The sequence below is a fragment of the Rhipicephalus microplus genome, chromosome 5 (assembly GCF_043290135.1).
Source record: "Rhipicephalus microplus isolate Deutch F79 chromosome 5, USDA_Rmic, whole genome shotgun sequence".
NCBI classification, from domain to species: Eukaryota; Metazoa; Arthropoda; class Arachnida; order Ixodida; family Ixodidae; genus Rhipicephalus; species Rhipicephalus microplus.
This window is the reverse complement of record NC_134704.1, coordinates 73,407,774-73,422,884: the sequence shown is the minus strand read 5'-3', so window position 1 is coordinate 73,422,884 and position 15,111 is coordinate 73,407,774. Positions and strand designations below refer to the sequence as shown.

The window sequence follows — 15,111 nt, the reverse complement described above, 5'->3', positions numbered from 1 at the left end:
GAAGGGCTGTGTGAAGCATTAGAGTGAGCTTTGATCGTTTCAAGCAAAGTCGAAGTGCTTTGAAACCAAAGTTAATGCGGAGGGGGTAAACACGGGAGTGTTTAAAATTGCTTGCGCGTCTTGCTAGTAGGCTTATAGTGGGTACGGCAAGTAAATTGTTAACAGGGGCAAACAGCAAGAGGCTAGTGTGAACGATGGAGAACCTTAAAGTAAAGGAACTCATCGAAATTTGTGAGGAACTCGGCATTACTTTGGGCCGTGCGAAACGAAAGCAAGCGATCCTTGAGATCATGAAGGATGAGGGAGTGTCGGCTGAGGAAGTCGATGAGGCCTGGGCGGATATCAAAGCACGCCGCGAGGAGGCTGAAAGGCGAGAAGTAGAAACTCGCGAACGTGAAGAAGCTGAAAGGCGCGAACGTCGCGAGCGCGAGGAGGCCGAGAGACAAGAGCGCCTAGAGTTGAAACGACTAGAATTGGCAATCCTACAGTGTTCGCAGGCGCCTAGCGTAGCTTCTCCGACGATTCAGGTCAGCGGTTTTAGAATTCGGGACCAACTGCCACCGTTCGTAGTAGGCGAGGACATGGCGAAGTATCTCGTCAAATTTGAACACGTCTGTGAGCGAAACGCTTTGGAGCGGTCTCTTTGGGCGCGGAACCTGCTAGCTCTTCTTCCCGGCGAAGTGTCCGACGCGATAACTTGCTTGTCGAGGGAAGCGTTTGAGAGCTATGACGAGGTTAAGGAAGTGCTCTTGAGACGTTATAAGTTGTCACCCGAGGCTTTCAGGCAAAGGTTCCGGTATGCTGAAAAGGGGAATGAGTCACACGTTGACTTCGCGTTTCGTCTTAAAGCCGATTTGATTGAATGGCTCAAGGGCGAAGGTGTTTATGACGACCGCGATAAAGTGGTGGAATGCGTTGCATTGGAGCAATTCTACCGCTGCATCGAGGAGGATGTCAAACTTTGGCTGCAGGACAGACTTGGGGAAGTACAGTTAAATAAGGCAGCGGAGTTAGCTGAGGAGTATTATACTCGCCGAAAGTTGCACAGCAGGGCAGTGCGCGTTGAAAAGGATGAGAGAAAAGAGGGCTTTTCAAGGAAACCTGATCAACGGAAACCCGTTCCGCACCGTAACTTCAAAAAGGACCCGTCTCTTACGAAGGACAGTGTAGGGGAAGGGCAAACAGAAGCGGAGAAATCGAGTGAGGTTTCTACCACACAGGCATTTGAATCGGAAAACAAACGGAAGCCGCTAATCTGCTACAATTGCAAAAAGGAAGGGCACATCGCGAGAAACTGTCAGGAAAAGTTTGCTTTCGCAACGATCCGAGAATCAGAAAAAAACATTCGGTTGTTGGAGCCGTATCTCCAAGAAATTAGGGTGAATGAGAAAACGTGCCGAGCACTTAGAGACTCAGCGGCAACCATGGACGTTGTCCATCCTTCATTGGTGTCTCCGGATGACTTCACAGGAGAATGCGCGTGGATCAGGCAGGTCGCCGAGGAGCAGAGTGTTCGCTTACCAATCGCCACGGTTGTCATTAAAGGCCCGTTCGGTGAGCTTCGCACCGAAGCGGCTGTGTCTGCCGCGCTAAATGATCGTTTTCCTTATCTTTTCTCCAACAACTCAGAGCAGCTTCTCAAAGAGCAGGGCAAATCGTTCTTCCCCAACTTAGCGTGCATGGCTCTCACGCGATCGCAAGCGCAGAAGCTATCGCGGAAGCTTGATCTGGTTCAATGCGGTGAACTCTCAAGTGACCTTGTCGGCGGGTCGACGGAACCCCAGAAAGGAAAGTTTCCGCATGAGTCATGTGAGCGGTCACGCGAGCGGCCCGTCGCGGAAGCGGCCGGCGAGGTATGCCTAGGGGGAAACGACACGGCGCCATTGAGTCAGAGCGAGAGGGTTGCAATGCTCTCGCCTGTAGCGGAAAGTTGGAGCGAGCGGCCGAGGGATGATCGAGAGACGCTCATTCGAGAGCAGCGTGAGGATCTCTCGATTGAAGCGCTAGTGGAAAGCCAAATTGAAGCGCTCGTGGAAAGCCAGAAAAACGCGGCAAAAGTGCTGTCGAAGGAGCACTACGAGAAATCGGGGAAGAAGCGCGCTTTTGAAGTTGATAATCAGGTAATGCGGCTGCAGCCACCCAAAAGGAACAAGCTTGAGGTTGATTGGGAAGGGCCCGCCAAAGTATTATCGAAGCCTTGCGATACAAATTATGAAGTGAAATTAGGAAGGCGGCCGGACAAAATTTACAACTTGATGAAACCATACGTTCAACATCAAGCGGTCGTAAATCTGTTGTTGAATGCTTCAAAGGAAGAGAAAGCAGAAATTTTGAGTTCTAGTGAGGTAATCGAAGGGGGATCGAAAGTAATCCGGGAGCAGATAAACCTAGAGCCTAGCGTAAGTGAAGGAGGACCTGAGAAAGATTGTTTCCGAGTTTGGGTATGTGTTGTCGGACCGTCCCGGAGACACGACGGTGATCGAACACGATATCGAGCTAAGCGGTGAGGAGTCAATCAGTAGCAAGCCGTATCGTTGTTCCCCTGTGCAACGTCGCAAGTGTGAGCCGCTCTTGGTGCCGCATAGGTATCGTCGCCTAAAAGTGGCCGGTTACTGAAGTGGAGCATGTTGCTCCACAGCGCAACTTTGACGTTCGCTAAAGAAAAAAAAAAGGAAAGGTAAACGCTAATGCAGGTGCATTGAGCAGTGCGTTCCAGCTAGTAACTTCTCAACCTTTCGGTTTCTGGCTGGCGATTCGGGGCAAAATTTTGACCTCATCACGACCTGGGCTGAGCGCTCTCGTTCAGAGTGATCTCAAGGGGCCAACTTTATGTGGTATTCTAATCCGTTACGTTGTTGTACGTGGGGAAAAAATTGAGTTGTCATTTTAAGGGTCTTTTGTCCCACATGTGCCTCTTGATGTAGAGGGAACAAAATTCTGATAAACACGTAGATAGGTATATGTTGTACTATACTTTGTCTGGTGTTCTGTCGGGTGACCGAGGGCACTTGCTTGTGTCGTGTGTTGTCTGTTGTCGAACCGTTCTTGGCAAGTTGCAGAACCATCGACAAGTGCTGAAACCGAAGATGGTCAGAAGAGACGAGTGAAGCTGGTCGACAAGTTGTGGCGACAAGCCAGTGGAGCTGGGATCCGTCGTCAAAAAACGGGATGTGTTCCCGGAACAGTCTGGAGCTGTATTCTCCCCATGGCCCTGGAGGCGAACCTGGAGGGACCTGGCGAACGAGCGCACCTGACATCCGAGCCCCGTGGAAGCAGCTCGTCTTTCCGGTGCATTGTCTGGCGGCGGGGGTGCTGTTATGCCAGCGAGTCCTCGTCAAACGACCGTGCCTCTGAAAAAGGCAATCTGGGTCAAGGCCAGCCCGCAGTCGGCCTGGCGCGATCACCTCGACGGCGTGCACACGCGCGGCGCCCCTCTCGCCCACGTGCATTGAGTCAGCGGCGCACGTGACAGCGAGCCGGCGTTCTCGTGTCTGGTGGTCTGACGCATGGCGCGGCAACCCCATTGGAAGAATCTGCGCTGACGACCAGCGGCGCTTCTGATTGGACATTTTGGTTGGACCCGGTGTAAATAAAAGAAGCCCTGCGGCGCGTCGCGATCGGCGTTCCTATGAGCGAGGAGACCCCATGTCGGAGGGCCGACATGTATGCGAGTCAGCGGTCTTAGGCGAAAGGCTGACCTATGTGTTAGAGAAGAGAGCTCGGCTCTTCGAGTCTCTGTCGGCCCCAGTGCCGAAATTGTAACGCCTCTGTAAATATGCTGTACATAAACCTTGTTTAACTCACCGTCGTCTCGTCCGCTCGTCTTATCAGCTGTGCGCAGAAGCAGTCGCGAGCTGATAAACATACGCTACCAAACGGCTGGTGACCTTCCCGGCGGAGTTGAAAGCAGTGGCGCCTCCGGGGCCGTGTTGGCGTCGCCGTCTTTCGCAACAGTGGTGGCTTCGGCGGGATCGGTCCGTCGTTCGCAACAACGTGGTGGGTCAAGACGCGGAGTGATCTCTCTCCCTGGCCCTTTTTTGTTTTTTTGTTTTTCACTCATATATGAGTATATGGAATAAGAAGCAGTTGATTCACGCATATACTGTTTCTTCCAGTGCTTTTGTCACGTTTCTTCTTGTGTGTGTGAGTATAATTGTTATGTCTCAGTCAATAGCCATGTACAAACGACTACAATTCCCATGATGACTATGCTACACAACCGTAAAAAAACGTATCATAAGAAGTGTCTCTTTTTTTATAATAAAGCGACTATTGTACGAACATCACCGGACACATAAGTTTCCTTTCACGTGGTAGCGTAATTCCGACTTGTCAGGGTGTATGGTGTCTCCACTCTCTCTCGTCTATTTTTTATTGCGATAGCAATTATATAGACACTCTCAGCTGGATTTTGCCGCCGGCGCCGGCGTCATGCACCGTATCTATCTATATATATATATATATATATATATATATATATATATATATATATATATATATATGCGTATACGTATGCGTATATGCGTATGCGTATCTATATATATGCTATATATATACGTATATATATATAAAAACGCAAGAAAAAATCAGATAAAAATTGGGTGACCCTTAAGCTTCGCCTTTAAGAGTTCAACACGATAGCAAAATCTGGCCCCTAGTGCGCCCTTCAACCGCTAAATGCATACTTATTAATATGTTTTGTTACACACACAACCACACGCACGCACACACACGCAAGCGCAAGCGCGACATATCTGCACTATTGCAGTGACTGTGCAGAGTGGCCACTTCCCTGTGCTAGAACGGCGCTCTGCTGTAGTCGAGGCACGTTTTTCACAATGTCTCACAAATGGCACGCACACACACACACACACACACACACACACACACACACACACACACACACACACACACACACACACACACACACACACACATACGCACGCACGCACGCACGCGTGCGCGAATGATACAAAGGCATGATACGTTTTCCGCTAGATGGACATGGTTGTCCATTTTTAGAGCAGTCTGAAAGTTCTTTTGTGTTCTTAGCAGCGATGGCTGCACTATCCCGGCCTTTTTCGACGTAGTTCGACACCTGTCGAAACAAAATGCGTTAAGGAGACTCCTTCCACTACATGGCATTTATGTATTGTTTTTTCCCGAAGCAGCTGCAAGTAACATCGTCGCTTTGTGGTAGGACACCTACTTGCCACGTGAACGGCTGGGGTTCGATCCTCAATGGAACCAAAAATTTTATTCTTTATATTATTGGCTTCTTTCTCAATTTTTCGCTCACGGACGATTTTTCACTCACAACCAACGGTGCCGACGTCGACGGCGGAATTTCTGCGACATGTGCTCTCTAACGCTATCGCGTTAAAAAGCCTCCGGCGAGCTGAATCGAACGTGGCACCTCCGCGTCAAATGCGAGGCGTTAACCACTGAGCCACCGAGAGGTGCCTCCTTCAACGTTCAAACTGCAAGTATTTATATCTACCACTTGCAGCTGTTGGTGGGCATCTCGGGGGGGGGGGGGGGGGGCTATCATGTTTTCGCATTATCAGCAAGATGGCGCAATGAGCACATCGCGGCTCTCATTTCCCACCCGTAGAGCAAGCTGGCGGACTAGTCTGCTAGTGTTCTGGCCCCTTGGGCACCAACCTCGCCCCCATCAAACTTGCTTTCCCCCATTTCCCCTCCCCTTTCTGCATAATAAAGTTTATTCCTCCTTCTCTCTCACGCGTACTTTGGCCCGCGGAAAGGAAGGGAGTTGGCGATCTCTCGCGCGCCCTTATCTTCCGGTGGGGAGGATCGTCTAGGCTGGCGTTCGGCTTGCACTGCAACGATTCTGTTCTAGTTACGGGGCGCACAAAGGTCACTGCAATCGTCGCACAGCCTCCGTTTGCGAAAAGGGTGCGCTTTTCTGACACACCGAAGTAACAGCTGTGAAGCTTAGCCCCACCGCGGTGGTCTAGTAGCTAAGGTACTCGGCTGCTGACCCGCAGGTCGCGGGTACGAATCCCGGCTGCGGCGGCTGCATTTCCGATGGAGGCGGAAATGTTGCAGGCTCATGTGTTCAGATTTGGGTACACATTAAAGAACCCCAGGAGGTCTAAATTTCCGGAGCCCTCCACTACGGCGTCTCCCATAATCATATGGTGGTTTTGGGACGTTAAACCCCACAAATCAATCAAAGCTGTGACGCTTATTCGCGTTCATCTGTATACCAGTGAGTACGTTTCGTGCGTCATCTGTGCGTGAGAAACGCGGGGCACGCTTCGATCTGCTTGCCATTCTGTGTGTGACCTTGCAATTTGTTCTACCGCGCTCGTTGCTTCCGAATTTGCGGCAAAGCTGCGACTTTTTTTTTACTGTAGCAAATTACCGTAACGCAAGCCGCGCCCCGCATCGTGTCCATGGATATGCCATTCAGCAGCTGGGAAAAGCGTGTAGCTCTTAGAGCGGCGTTGAATAGTCCTCGTCTCTCTGTACGGCCATCCCAAACTTTTGTGGAAGGCCATACGCGAGCTTGGTCCTCTATTCAAGAGCTTCGCAATGCATTCACTAGCGTCGTCGGCTTGCGTAAATTGCAACACTAGCGAGACGTCATTTCAAAACTGGTCACCCTCCCACTCCTGTCATTCAGTGGCTGTGATCTTTCTTATCGCGTCATGAGAAATATTCGCAAGTTTCTTTGACCGTAAACAGTCAAAGGTCACAAGCATTTCTTCTGTCATGTATGATGTATACACTCCGAATGTCGCAGAAGGAAGAAATATGTTGACTTCTACAGTACAACGCTACTCTGAAGCTGCTTTATGAAAACTTTCGTAGTTAAGTTTTGATTGATTGATTGACGTGTGATTTAACGTCCCAAAACCGCCATATGCTTATGAGTGACGACGTATAGTGGAGGACTCCGGAAGTTTCGACCACCTGGGGTTCTTTAACGTTCACCCGAATCTGAGCACACGGGACTACAGCATTTTCGCCTCTATCAAAAATGCAGCCGCCGCAGCCGAGATTCCATACCGCCACCTGTGGGTCAGCGGCCGAGTACCTTAGCCACTAAACCACCACGGCGGAGAATTTCTAAGTTATATGAACTTTTACATCCCAAAAGCATATGATATGATTTTGAGAGACATCGTAGCGGAGGGCTTCGCAAATATCGACCATCTGGCGCAGTGACAACGCACAGCACATGGCCTTCTAGCCTTTCGTGCAGCCGGAATCGAACCCACGACCTTCAAGTAACCTGCCGAGCATCGCAACCACTGCTACACCACGGCGGGTGATTAAGATAACCTTACCATACCCTTTAATCGCAATGACATGTAACGCTAGAACTATCTGTAACAGGAAACGATGTTCAGCGTTAACTGATGACATCCAATAGCTGCAGGCAAATGACAAGGACCAGTCAAGAGAGAACAGTTTCGTGGGTTCAAGTCCATATTTTTTTTTTTTTTGCGTCTTGTTTATCCGAAAGCATAGGCTACCCAGTCCGTCTTACCTGCCCCTGTGGTTTAGTGGTTATGGCACTTGAGTGCTCAACCAATGTTCTCGGGATTGAATACCGGCTGTGGTGGCAGCATCCCAATGAAGGTGGAATGCTAGAAGTTCGAGTATTTAGATTTCGGTGCAAGTTGGTCCAATTTCCGGAGTCCTTCATCAAGGGGTGCCGCATAATTTCATCATTATTTTAAAACGTAAAAGCCCTTTAGATATGGCATTACTAAACTCATCATTTCAAGCAAATAACTAGCTGCGACTGACACGAGAAATCAGTCTACAATTTGATAAATAAATACTCAAACGGCAATAAAATAGTAATGATAAGAAACAAATAGCGAGTTCTGGCAGCTGCCGTTATGATAGAAATAGCGGATCGCGTAATATTGTAGAGTGAACACGCTTCAGTAGGCAAATATTTGTTTCAAAATGACACTCTGCCACAGGAGAAATGTATTATACATGCAAATATATATGATACTTGCAATCAGACGAAAACTGTTGTTCATGCGACCGTATAGTCTCAGGCCTCGTACACAGCGAGCGTCATGTTGTATACGTTTCATTCACTTGTATGAAAACTTAAAATTCTCGGGTGTTTTAGAGTAAAGCGAAATTCACACGCGTTGCTGAACACTCCAAGCAACAGCTCGCGTGAAGACACTTCATGCGCGAAATGTATTGCAAGTGTACGGTCACGGAACATGCACAATATGAACGAGTTAGGGTTAAGTGAAGCACGTTAGTTCATGCTTTTTGTCGCCGGCACGTACGCCTAACGGCGGGGACACCACTGACTAACTCGCTTAACTTGAGGTTTATACCAAGTTTAGCAAGCGCAACATGTTAGCGTTGCGAGATGGTGCTCTGTATTCATCACTTGCGAGAACTGTTGCATACTTTGCGGTTTCTCGTTGCCGTTTCATTTGTTTACTACTGTACCTGTGTCAAGCACAAAGCAGAGCTTAACCAACTTGTTTGGAAACAGACGGATTTATAGTAAACAAGCACGGTGTTTCACCTCCACTCTAGCTCAGACGCATAGAAGTCGGTGAGGTACCACTCCATTACGTACAAAGCATGGTTTAAACTCTACGTCTCTCGAGCTGACTATTTATGCTTCTCTTTCTTACTCCTCTTCTTTTCTGTCTCCTTCCGTTCTATTATTCTCCTTTTCCCCCACCCCAAGTGTAGGGTAGCCAACCAAGCCAAGCTTGGTTAACCTCCCTGCCTTTCCTCTCTATTTATCTCTCTCTCTCTCTCTCTCTCTCTCTCTCTACGTCTTATATTTCTTTATAATCGTGCGTCTTTACCACTACAACAGAGTTCAATAGCCTTATCAGTGTTGCTAGCCAAGTATAGGGAACTGAGCGAAACAAAAGAAGGACGTTAATTGTATGACCGCGTGTGCTGAGTCACGTCCTGATCATTTCGACCCAATAACACTGAAATACTGAAACAAGAGTGGTTGTAACTGCTAATCTCTTCTGGCAAACTCACTTAAGGGGCTATTTTTGAGCACGCTGGTGGGCCACGTTTTCGTGACGATGCCTATCGCTCGATTTTGTGGCGTTATTATCAACCATTCGTTACCGCCGGCTTTCAGAGATAACGCCAGCGCAGAGTCGCTTTAAGCGCTGGCAAAATGCAAAAAAAACGTTAAAAAAGGATTTTCTACAATATCGCAGTGCAGTACAAACGTTAGCCATGGAGTTCTTGTGATATGAAGCAGCCGCTGGATTTCTTCTAACAGTGATTGTTTCAGTTTCACGTCCCAAAACTATACGATTACGAGAGACGCCACACTCAAGCGCTCTGAAAATTCAGACCACTTGAGGTTCTTTAACATACACTTAAGTCTAATTACATGGGCCACGAGAATTTCCGCCTCCGCCGAAAATGCGAGATTTCATTCCGTGATCTTTGGGTGAGCCGTCCAGCACTAAGGTCTCTAAACCACCACGACGAATTCTGATGAACTACTTCAAGGTACGAGATTTCACACTCTGCAATTTCAATGTGCGCGATAGACCGCGCTTGGAAGTCAATCGCACACACTTTGGTTTCAAAGAATTTCGCAGCGTAATTTCCTCAGAGCCTTTGTATTTTGCCAAACATATGAAGTCATGCGGTCTGTAAGTACGACACCTGCCTTTTTTACGCACACGAGCGCCGAATTTTTCCATCTCTTCGGTGTTAACGCTCTCCAGATATCAGAATACATATATATTTAGTATCGAGATCGTCATGTCAGCTTAGGACTTTGACAAACCGACTAACTTCGCTACGCCTCATTTAGGTCGAATTTCCTTCCCGACGTAAGCAAATGTTTTCGTTACATAGAGCAGGACAATAATGGAGTGTTTCCTTGAAGAGGGAACGGTCTTCACTTCTAACTCTCGACAAAGCCCACTACGACATGTCTGTATACAAACACAGGAGAGCAAAGTTATTCGAAGTCGAGAAAGCTTTCATATTCCTGCGATTAGCCGACTTCAATCGACTCAATCTTTCAATTCGTTCGTGTACAAAAAAAAAAATTCAAGCGTTCATGGCGAACGTTATACAATTTCTTGTAAAGTTTTTTTTTTTCTTGTCTAACGCTTCTCGCTTTCATTTCGCACGAATGGGGCACTATGATTACATCCTGCCATTCCTTCACTTGGCTGAAATGTTTGTTCATTTTTTATTACCTGGTTGCTGTTTCTGTATGAATATCTAGGGTTTGGCGTTTCAAAACCAAGATATGATTGAGAAAGGGAGTAGTGGAGGGCTCCGGAAATTTGTCCATCCGGTGTTTTTTTAACGTGGACTGACATCGCACATTGATTGACATGTGAGGATAAACGTCCCAAAACCACCGTATGATTATGAGAGACGCCGTATGTGGAGGGCTCCGGAAATTTCGACCACCTGGGGTTCTTTAACGTGCACCCAAATCTGAGCACACGGGCCTACAACACTTTCGCCTCCATTGGAAATGCATCAGCCGCAGCCGGGATTCGATCCCGTGACCTGCGCGTCAGTAGTAGAGCACCATAGACACTAGAACGCCGCCGGGGTTCCAGTTAAGATAAAGCATCGGTAACAAAGACACCGACAGATGTAATGACACTGAAAGCTTCTCGGATACACCTTGAAACATTTCTTACAGAATATGTTCAACAAGATTGAATTATACTTTATTAGTCGTTCTAGTGTAGAGTGATCGACGATTTAGACGGCTGAGCACTCGCTACCAGTGTTCGTGTTTCCCGACGTAACGCATTCACCGTTTTCGCTGCTTATCGCGTTCTGCGCCACACGGGCGCGAACAGGTGTTGCTACAGGTGGAGTTAGCCTGGCAGACCTGACCCGAAATTGACCCGCCTGAGTCTCACCACGGATCATTTATACCGGTATCTTGCCGAAAACGCAATACCAGACGCCTCCTCGCGAATCCTCAGCGCGCAATTTGATAACATTTTCGCTCTTGATGGAATTCACCGCATCATCCCCGTTTAACTAGAGGATTTGGTTGTGTCTTAAAAACTCTACTGTGCGAAGTAGTAAGACGATGGGTCCGCACTCCTGCATGGCTGTTGTAAGTGTCGCTCCTTCTCCGTCGTGTACCGAATGCGTTGAAGTTGGGGATACAGACCACTGCATCTGGTCCTGGAAGCGCTTTTGATTCGAAATTAAGCTACTAATGAACAGCATGAAGAAAAAACGGCATCCCCACTATTGCTGAGAAGATGTTGTGTTTGCGATACGTACGGACAGGTGTTTACTCAAGCATGCTTAGCATAAAACTGCCTATTCTGTCAACAGTTTGTTCTACAAAACAGTCCCCCATTCCGTAAACTTGATAAAGCTCGCGGATGAATTTAAAAATGCTTTACCCGTTCTACAGCAATACGCCACTCGCGATTTCGAAGACTTAACAAACGTGAAGAGGATCAAGTTTCGATGAACGAAGTGAACTGGCAATTAACGCAGCATACGAGCTCACAAAGCAAGGATACAAGAGGTGTCGAAGCCCATGAAACAAGTAGACCGTTTCGTTTCGCTTCTTTTGCTAAGGTGAAAACATAAAAGAGCTTTTCCAAAAAAGTGCGTTCAAGATATTTAAAAAATAAACTCCGTAAATAGAAATTTTCCTTGGTAAACTTAACCGAGATATTCTACGTGAACCGGGCACGGAAAGTGCTTTAACCAACGATTGGAAGGATTCTGACGTAGTATTTACCTATACCACCAATAGCCAGCCTATGTTTAAAAGGTTTGCCATACTGTTATGTAAATACAGGCTCTCGTAAAATACTGTTCTTCGATGTCTTTATCGATGATCTAAAACGTTCGTGTAGCGGGGTGAATCAATTACGAGTAAGAGCAGTAGAACCGTGCGTTTAGTGTTCAAACTTGTATCGGGACAGTTAGGCCGATATGCTGCCGTGGATGATAGCGAGAGGAGAAACTGCGCTCGCCCTAATATTTTCATCTGCTCGTCCAGCTGTCCAAGCGTCCGTGACGTTTTGCCGATAAAAGCCTGTATACCGCACCTTAAATATACAGCACCTTAAAGCTGATTTCTTTCAATGTGCTTTCAGATTTCACACTAGGCAGTCCGAGAACAATAAACGTCCCTCTTTTTTTTTTTCTAGATTACGAAATACTTGCGGCGTCAAAGGTAGAAAGGTCACTGCTTCAGTGCGGGCTTGACGCCACAGTTGGCATCTTCCCGAATAACCGTAACAGCTTATCAACGAAGCTTAGCGCTATTACCTTTGCAAGGTTACCATTTCAAGATTACTTTCGCAGGCAGATCCCGAAGCTTTTCTGCCGACTCACGCATATCGTGCAAGAAAACTCACGCACGAACATGCCGCGAAATAGAGCCACACCTTACCTGCCAACGGTCTGCTCGAAAAGCGATAATCCCTCGGCCTTCTTGTCACTTCGGTCGTTCGGCACAAAGCCGAAAAGTTGAGTCACTCGAAACTCGAAGCACAGAAGAGCGACGGCGACATCTTCGTCATCTGTCACAAGACTGCCGGGTCGCGGAAACGCATGCTCCGAACGATCGTCGTCAAGTCCTCCCACCCACGGCACAGGGACGAGTTCGACGTTCTCACTTTTTTTTTTTCCTTTTAGTTAAGCACACTCAATCCTTTACAGTAGGCTCACAACGGCGCTGGCCTCAACTGGTGGGCCCGCGGCGGTCCCGAGCAAAGGCTGTCGCGGTACGCGCCACGCCGCGAGTAAATAGCGAGAGAAAAGACGAGCAGCCAGGTGAGCAGGTGACCGAGGGGGGCCGGGCGAAGACGGTGCCTGCGCCGTCGATGATGTGAAGCCCGGGCCTCCGCGATTTCTGCCCGCTCGCGGCTTGAAACAACGCGGCGGAGAAAAAGGAAGCCGGATTGGAAGAGGGTGCGCCGACGCCAACGCCGCCCAGCGACGCAACGACGCGAGCCGGGTCCGAGCGGGCACGTGCCTTCGTAGGTGGCGCCACGCGGCGGGAGGCGGAGATGGCGGGAGACGATGGATGCTCTTATCCGTGAAAAAAAAAAAAGAAAACTTCGAGCTACACCTGCGCAGAGCTGGCCTTTTCTGACATTCATGACATATAAAAAAGCGCGGGTTATCACCGGTACAAGAAAAGAGACAAAGGTAGCCATGTTAAAGAGGCAGGGCGTGCAAATACGGACGCAGGAGGCAATTCGACGCCACAAATACCGACTGACTATCAGTGTATCGACTTCTCTCTCATGTCCGAGTTAGCACGCACAGTCTTATTAACGTGAGTACCTATTTTAATTAGCTCAGCTCTTTGTCGCTCTAAGACAATGGACTAGGGACAACTCGCAACTAAGTTTCGTCGGCAATCCTGAGAACAACAACACGGAAAAGTTTAAGAAAACATGGACAGACAAAGACGCACGCGATACAAGCACTGAAGTTCAGTTTAGTCCTTTATTTATAAGCAGGTCACATTTTAATGATGCCAGACGAGCCCTAGGGAATATTGCGAATAACTTGTGCAAGCGTATATTAGCGCAAGGCAGGTGCGTGGAGCGTACTGCGTATTGACGCCGCCACATCGCGTCCTCCCTGCAACGAAAACGAATTACAGCAGTCTTTTTAAGAGCGTTGATTTTTTTTTTCTTTCTGGGCAACAATGCCATGTTTCCGAATGTACAAAAGTTCTCGTTACTTATTACCTTGTTTGCGCTTGTAAGCCCGCCATACTGCACATCCCAATTCGGTTGCTGGACCATAATGGCTCACAAGAACAAGCCTAATCATACATCGGTAAATGCAAAGGGGCGGTATTATTGAATGGTCGTTTCCATCCTTCATGCGTGCGTGCGTGTGTTTCCCGCATTGGACTAAATTGAATTTTATATTGGTCTTCTGCACTTGATTATGATAGTCTCCTTAATAGCTTAGTTATGACAACATGTGGTTACCTAAAGTGCATAATGTGCACGTTAAGTAGCTAGCCACTTCGCGTCATTTACCGCGCAGCTGAAAAACAAAAAAGCGTGCTTTTTGTGACCGATATGATGTCGAGCGCAGTCCTGTGGTAAAGGTCACCCACCACTGAGCAGGGCACGCATATAACTTATCCTGTACAGAGCAGTCAATGAAAGAATTACACGAACACGGTGACAAAAGCGTAACACACCAATGAACCTAATGTACAAAATAAACACCAAGGAGAGGGAACGAATCCGTGCTAAATTTGGTAAAATAATGGGCGTTACAAAGGGACGTTTGTTAATGCCCAAGTAACAGCGCAATCGACCGCAATTCAGAAAAGGTTAGACACGTCGTGAAATAAACAAGTATTTTGTTCTTTGGAGGCTAGTTGCTGAGCATCATACACACGTCATGAATCGTCCAAAAATTATTTAATCAAATTATCGCATTTCGGGTGCCAGATGCAATACGTGTTGTTATACTTTGGTTGTTTTTACCAGCGTCAGTCAAGCACTACGTACTGCATCTACAGCTTCGTGGTTATATCTGTAAGGTAATTTTTTAATGTATTGTAAAAATAGCCTTAATGCTGACTCTCAGAGACACCACAGCAAGTTAGGTGCTATAACTAGCACTATACATTCAAATCACCCGCCACGATGGTGAAGTTGTTATGATGCACCACTGCTGACCCGAAGGACGCGGCATCGAATCCCGGTTATGGTGGCTGCAATTTCAATGGAAGCGAAAATACTTAAGCCCCCTGTACTTATATTTAGGCACATGCTGAAGAACCCCAGATGGTCAAAATTTCCGGAGCCCCCCACTACGGCGTCCCCGAGAATCATATCGTGGTTTTGGGACGTTAGAACTTAGCATTATTACTTCCCTTTCAACTCAGCTTTCAATTCGAAGGAAACACGAAAAGCAAATATACACAAAGGAAAAGTCCATACAGTGCATGCGCGTAAGATACGCAGACTCTATTACAAAACACCACCTTCACGCACTCATGCCATATCCTTCGTTCTATAGCCAAAGAGAATATTTCTTTCTTCATCGCGCAGCCATCGAAGCCTTACACACTGACACATACTGGCAACATGTTCCCGTGCTGATTGGTTTCTGCGT

At 47.7% G+C, this 15,111-nt stretch overlaps 1 protein-coding gene across 1 annotated transcript in view; it reads right to left on the bottom strand.

Moving 5' to 3' along the window:
* Window positions 1–12,868, bottom strand: part of LOC142817837 (metabotropic glutamate receptor 5-like) — a 441,308-nt gene extending 428,440 nt beyond the window's left edge. The window contains exon 1 of the mRNA XM_075895691.1: window positions 12,407–12,868. The gene's annotated coding sequence lies outside the window, so the exon portion shown is untranslated. The remainder of the gene's footprint in view (window positions 1–12,406) is intronic.
* Window positions 12,869–15,111: the final 2,243 nt, after the last annotated feature.